This window comes from Carlito syrichta, unplaced genomic scaffold, assembly GCF_000164805.1.
Source record: "Carlito syrichta isolate Samal-C Ts95f unplaced genomic scaffold, Tarsius_syrichta-2.0.1 Scaffold309489, whole genome shotgun sequence".
Lineage (NCBI taxonomy): Eukaryota > Metazoa > Chordata > Mammalia > Primates > Tarsiidae > Carlito > Carlito syrichta.
The window spans coordinates 167,228-173,795 of record NW_007253585.1 but is presented as its reverse complement, the minus strand read 5'-3'; the positions used below and the strand labels follow the sequence as shown (position 1 = coordinate 173,795).

The following is a 6,568-nucleotide window of genomic DNA, read 5'->3' as shown; positions in this document are numbered from 1 at the left end:
CCAGGCAGCATAGTGAGAAGCCAACTCTACAACACATTTTAAAAAATTAACTGTGTGCCATGTTGCACACCTATAATTTCAGACTGAAACAGGAGTATTGTTTAACCTCAGGAATTCAAAGCTGCTGTGAGCTATGATTATGCCACTGCACTCCAGCCTAGGTGACAGAGCAAAACTCCATCTCAGAAAAAAGAAAAATGAGCTGGGTGCGGTGGCTCACGCTTGTAATCCCAACAATTTGGGAGGCAGAGGCAAGAGGATTACCTGAGCCCAGGGTTTCAAGAACAGCCTGGGCAACTTGGCGAGACCTCATCTCTACAATAAATCAAAAAATTAGCCGGACTTGGTGGCACACTCCTGTAGTTCTAGCTACTTGGAAGGCTGAGGTGGAAGGATCTCCTGAACCCAGCAGTTTGAGGCTGCAGTGGCTGTGAGCATGCCACTGCACATCAACCTGGGCAACAGAGTGAGACTCCAATGCAAAAAAAAGAAAGAAAAATGGATAAGCCTTCAGAGTTGTCAGCATTCAATATGATGCAAGCATACAACTGTTGTTCTACATGGGCTTGTTAGTCAAATAAGCTTCTGTAATCTCTATTAGATGTTTAAAATTTAATAATTATAAATTCAACCTAAGAGAAAAATGTACAAATGAAACTGTGGTATCCGTTACTTAACGCATACCAAAAATAGCAATAAAACGAAAATCCATGTCTTTACACTCTTTGTAGTGTTTGCCTTTGTAAAGCTTACCTAACATGCATTTGATGTAAAAATAGTTAACAGGACCGGGCTTAGTGGCTCAGCCTGTAACCTCAGCACTTTGGGAGGCTGAGGCGGGTGGATTGCCTGAGCCTGTGGGTTCGAGACCACCCCACGCAACTTGGCGAGACCTCGGCCCTACACTAAATCAAAAATTAGCTGGGTGTGGTAGTTCGCACCTGTTGCTCCAGCTACTTAGGTTGAGGCGGAAGGATCACCAGAGCCCAGCAGGTCAATACTGAAGTGACTGTGAGTGTGCCACTGCACTCCAGCCTGGGCAAAAAAAAAAGTCAACAGGGAAATAATTTAAGACAATGACAATTTAATGTCTCACGAAATTTTCATGGGTAATCCAAACATAATTTTCATTGTTAAGAACCAATGAATAAAATAGATGTAAGTAGAATAAAAGTGTATAAATGAACTTTTCAACAATTATTATGTTTTATAATATGTCTACTTAAAAAATAGTTTCCCATGACCAGGTGCAATGGCTTAAGTCTGAAATCCTATGAAATTGGGAGGCTGAGACCAAAGGTTTGCTTGAGGTCAGGAGTTTGAGATCAGCCTAGGCAACATGGTGAGATCCTGTCTCTACAAAATAAAATAAAATTAAAATATTAAAATTAGCCAGGTGTGGTGGCACATGCCTATAGTCCCAGCTACTTGGGAGGCTGAGGTGGGAGGATTGTTTGAGGCAAGGAGTTGGAGACTACTATGAGTTATAATCACACCATTGCACTCCAACCTGCATGACACAGTGAGACTGTGTCTCTAAAAGACAATAATAAAAAAATTTTTAATAAAGAAAAGTTGGCCGGGTGAGGCAGCTGAAGTCTGTAATCCCTGCACTTTGAGAAGCCGACATGAGAGGATTGCCTGAGCCTGCAGATTGGAGACCAGTCTGGGCAACTTGCCAAGACCTCATCTCTACAATTAAAAAAAAAAATTAGCTGGGCGTGATGGCATATGCCTATAGTTCCAGCTACTTGGAAGGCTGAGGTGGAAGGATCACCTGAATCCAGCAGGTCGAGGCTGCAGTGGCCAAGAGCGTGCCACTGCCCTCCAGCCCAGGTGATAGAGTGAGACTCCAACTTAAAAAAAAATTAAGAAAAGTTTCCCATACACAAGCAGAATATAAAAAAAAGAAAAAGCCGGGTGCAGCGGCTCACGCCTATAATTCCAGCACTTTGGGAGGTGGAGGTGAGAATATTGCCTGAGCCCAGAGGTTTGAGAAGAGCCTGGGGAACTTGGTGAGTCTTCGTCTCTATAAAAAATTAAAAAATTAGCCAGGCCTGGTGGTGTGAACCTGGAGTCCCAGCTACTTGGGAGACTGAGGTAGAAGGATCACCTGAGCCCAGAAGGTTAAGGCTACAGTACCCGTGATCATGCCACTGCACTCCAGCCTGGGCAACAGAATGAGACTTCAACTTAAAAAAAAGAAAGGGAGGGAGAGAGAGAGGGAGGGGAAAGAAAGGAAAAAGAAAAACTTTTCCAAATCTCTTTTGTAACTTACGCCCTTAGAATTTTGCTAAGTTAAATGATGGACATTTATTGAATGGATCATTTTTAAATATGATAAAATAATGAAATGTCCATTGCTAAACATAAGTTTAACATTATCTATTTTTGGCTTCTTATTATAGAGGAACTAAAGATATTTGAGACTATTAGTAAACATGTCCCGTGCCACACTGAAAAATTCTATTATGAGGAAGCATATGTTTCTAGAAGTCATGTTAATCTATAGAATGCTAATTAAATGTTAATAGAATATTAATTAAAAGTCATTTCAGAATGAAAGGAGAATAAAGGGTGAAACCTAAATGGATATAGAAAGTGAGGAGCAGCCGGGCTCGGTGGCTCAGCCTGTAATCCCGCGCCTTTGGGAAGCTGAGGTGAGTGAATTGCCTGAGCTCACAGGTTCAAGACCCGCCTGGGCAGGGAAACCTTATCTCTACAATAAATCAAAAAATCAGCCGGGCGTGGTAGTGCATGCCTGTAATTCCGGCTACTTGGAAGGCTGAGGCGGAAGGATTGCTGGAGCCCAGCAGGTTGAGGCTGCGGTGGCAGGGAGCAGCCACTGCACTCCAGTCTGGGTGACAGAGTGAGACTCCAACTCAAAAAAAAAGGAAGTGAGGAGAGAGGACATCTTGCATAGTCAAGATGGTTAAAATTGAATGAATTTAGCATAAGGGTCCCAAAAACTGTACTTAATATCAAAAGTACATTGGCATAAAACTAGAATTTGAGCCAGGCGCAGTGGCTCAAGTCTCTAATCCCAGCACTTTTGGAGGCCGAGGCGAGAGGATTGCCGGTTTGAGACCAGCCTGGGCAACTGGTGAGACCTCGTCTCTACAATAAATAAAAAAATTTCCCAGGCATGTTAGCACATGCCTGTAGTTCCAGCTACTTGGAAGGCTGAGGCGAAAGGATCGCCCAGCAGGTTGAGGCTGCAGTGTCCATGGGCGTGCCATTGTACTCCAGCCTAGGCAACAGAGTGAGACTCCAACTCAAAAAAAAACAACTAGAATTTGAACTTATCTCTGTTAAAATGACCAATTTTTTTTTTTTTTTGAGTATTGGTCTGCTCTTAATAGAAGATTGTAAGGCCAGACACAGTGGGACAAAGCCTGTAATCCCAACACTTTGGGAGGCTGAGGCAAAAGAACTGCTTGAGCCCAGGAGTCTAAGAACAGCCTAGGCAATGTAGCAAGACCTCGTCTATAAAAAAATCAAAAACTTAGCCAGGAATGGTGGTGTGCACCTGTAGCCCCACCTACTCAGAAGGCTGAGGTGAGAGGATCACCTAAGCCCAGGAAGTCGAGGCTGTAGTGAGCTGTGATCATGCACTGCACTCCAGTCTGAGTGATGGAGTGAGACTCTAACACAAAAAATAAAAAAATAACGATTGTAAAGGGCTTTGTCTTAACCTTTTAAGTAACTCTCCTAGGTAGCAAAGATTTTGTGTTTTACTAAATGATTTTCTGTGCTTTACATTTTCTTTATTAGGTCTTTTATTACTTGAGAAAATTGAATCTTCCCTATTACAAGAACAAAGATTTTCTCTACAACTATGTAACTTTTTATATTTACCTTTGACATCTTTTGTCATTTTGGTTAAATGGCTAAGTATTATTTCACAATGACCTGTTATCCTATTTAATCAAGTGTTTCAAATATTCTCACATTTTTGTCAACTTCTCTAAATCAAATTCTAAACAAAGTTTTTTTATCTCAAATTAACTTTGCAATTTTCTAGAAAGCCCCTGAAAAATGTTAAAACAATTTGTTCTCTCTTCTTAGAGAAAAAGAAATATTTAACAAATTAGGCTTATTTGATATGTGAAATTGCATGGAAAGCATTGTCAAATAAAGTTGATGTTTAACCTTCTTTAAGTTCTATTCATATGGGTAATATAAATGTTCTAAAAATTGTATGAAATTCCTAAAAATCTGATATGTCCCGGTAGAATATTCATTCATAATTTTAGTAACTAATTAAAAATGCTATATTGTCACAGAAATAATCAAATATCTTTGTCAGTTGCATTAACTCTCATCAAGCTAGCATAGTGGCTCATACCTGTAATCCCAACACTCTGAAAGGCTGAGGCAGGAGGATCGCTTGAGCCCAGTTGTCTGCAACCAGCCTGGGCAACATAGCAAGACCTCATTTCTACCAAAAAAAACACTTTTTTTTTAAATTAGCCAGGTGAGGTGGCATAGGCCTGTAGTCTTAGTTACTCAAGAGACTGAGGCAGAAGGATCCCATGAGCCCAGGATCAAGGCTCAGATGAATCATGCTTGTGCCACTCCAAGAGTACTCCAGTCTCTTGACAGAGTGTGACCCTGACTCAAAAACAACAAAAAAGTAACTCTCATCAAATCTTTCACTGGCCATTTTAAGTCTTTTTTCTTTCACAGACACTGCTTTACTCTGATGTTTTTCTGAAAGTTTTTGCAAGCAACTATAGTCTGAAAGTACTTCACCTTCAGAGAGATTTGTAGAAAAGATTCTGGCAAGTACAAGCTTCTGATAACTTTAAGATCATACCACTCAACTGGGTAAGAATTTAGAGAACATTGATGACGAAACAAACTGATTCATAATACTGCCAACTCAATATCGAACAGAACAAATATTAATCACATGGGACCAAATGAACTGATGAGGGTAACCGCAATTTTTATAACTTTTTGCTTAAAGCATTGCTGACTCTTCTATTCACAACAGCAAAAACATGGAACCAACCATGCTGCCCTTTGAAGCTGGACTGGATTTTAAACATGTGGTACATATACACAATAGAATATTATGCAACCATAAAGAAGGACAAACATATGAACTTCGCAGAAACTTGGATGGATTTAGTCTATCATACTCAGTGATCTATCACAGAAACAAAGACCAGAGCACCATATGGTCTCACTCATAAGCGGACCTTGAACGATTATCAAAACACTATAAGAAAGAGATTGAGAGTAGCAGGAAACTGCCGTGGGTGGGGGATGGGATTGGTAGTTGGCAGGGGAGGGAGGGGCACACCACATCAACAAGGATGCCTGCATAATGAACATCTGTAACCTAACCTAAATTGTTCCCCACATCTTTAAAATTTAAAAAAAAATTAAAAAGAAAACTAAATAAATAAGAAGAAAAATAATAAATAAATAAAAACATTGCTGGTTCTTCAGTGTTTTGTTTTCCAGATTTAAAGAATCCCCTTCTTCCTTTTTTCTTGAGCTAGCTATAACTTGCAGCAATTTTGTAAATGAAAAATGAAACATCTATCTTTTTCTTCCTACCTGATCGCTCCAAAATTCAGAAGCTCTTATTGAGTGTTCTCATTTTCATGGCTATATAGCTACAATTCAAGAAAAAATCTGTTCTCCTTGTAACAGGGCACAATTGGAAACATTGGTTATATTGCCAAGGCTTTCCCTGGGATGTCATATTTGAAAGGTGCAGAGAATCAAACATGACTAGATAGTTTTAAGAAACTAAGGTCGACTTTGTGGCGCCAATAAGACCCCTGGAAAGATCATCCTGGTACCTTACATACATGGCTCCCTTACGTGGTTGCCTTACCATGGATGAGCACGGCAAGTCATTTCCCAGCAAGCCCAAGAACCTCAGGATGATTTGGGGACCTCAATAAGAGGCATTCACCCGGCTGAACGTGAGTTCTACCGTCTGGCTCTCCTCCGCTGCCACCATGAGCTTCACCACTTGCTCCACCACCTACTCCTCCAACTACCGGTCCCTGGGCTCCATCCCGCCACCCAGCCTGCGGCCCACCAGCAGCGCGGCCAGCGTCTATGCAGGCGCCGGCGGCTCGGGCTCCCGGATCTCTGTGTCCCGCTCCACCAGTTTCCGGGGCGGCTGGGGGTCCGGGGGCCTGGCCACGAGGATGGCCGGGAGTCTGGGGGGCATCTAGAGCGAGAAGGAGACCATGTAAGAGCTGAACGACCACCTGGCCTCCTACCTGGAGAGGGTGAGGAGCCTGGAGACCGAGAACCGGAGGCTGGAGAGCAAAATCCGGGAACACCTGGAGAAGAAGGGACCCCAGGTCAGAGACTGGGGACATTACTTCCAGACCATCGAGGACCTGAGGGCTCAGATCTTTGCAACTTCTGTGGACAATGCCCGCATCCTTCTGCAGATAGACAATGCCCGTCTTGCTGCTGATGACTTTAGAGTTAAGTATGAGACAGAACTGGCCATGCGCCAGTCCGTGGAGAGCGACATCCATGGGCTCCGCAAGGTCATCGATGACACCAATGTCACCCGGCTACAGCTGGA

General features: G+C 42.4%; 1 pseudogene; it reads left to right on the top strand.

The window, feature by feature from the left end:
* The first annotated feature begins 5,981 nt into the window (after positions 1 to 5,981).
* Positions 5,982 to 6,568, top strand: part of LOC110596486 — a 1,294-nt pseudogene continuing 707 nt past the window's right edge.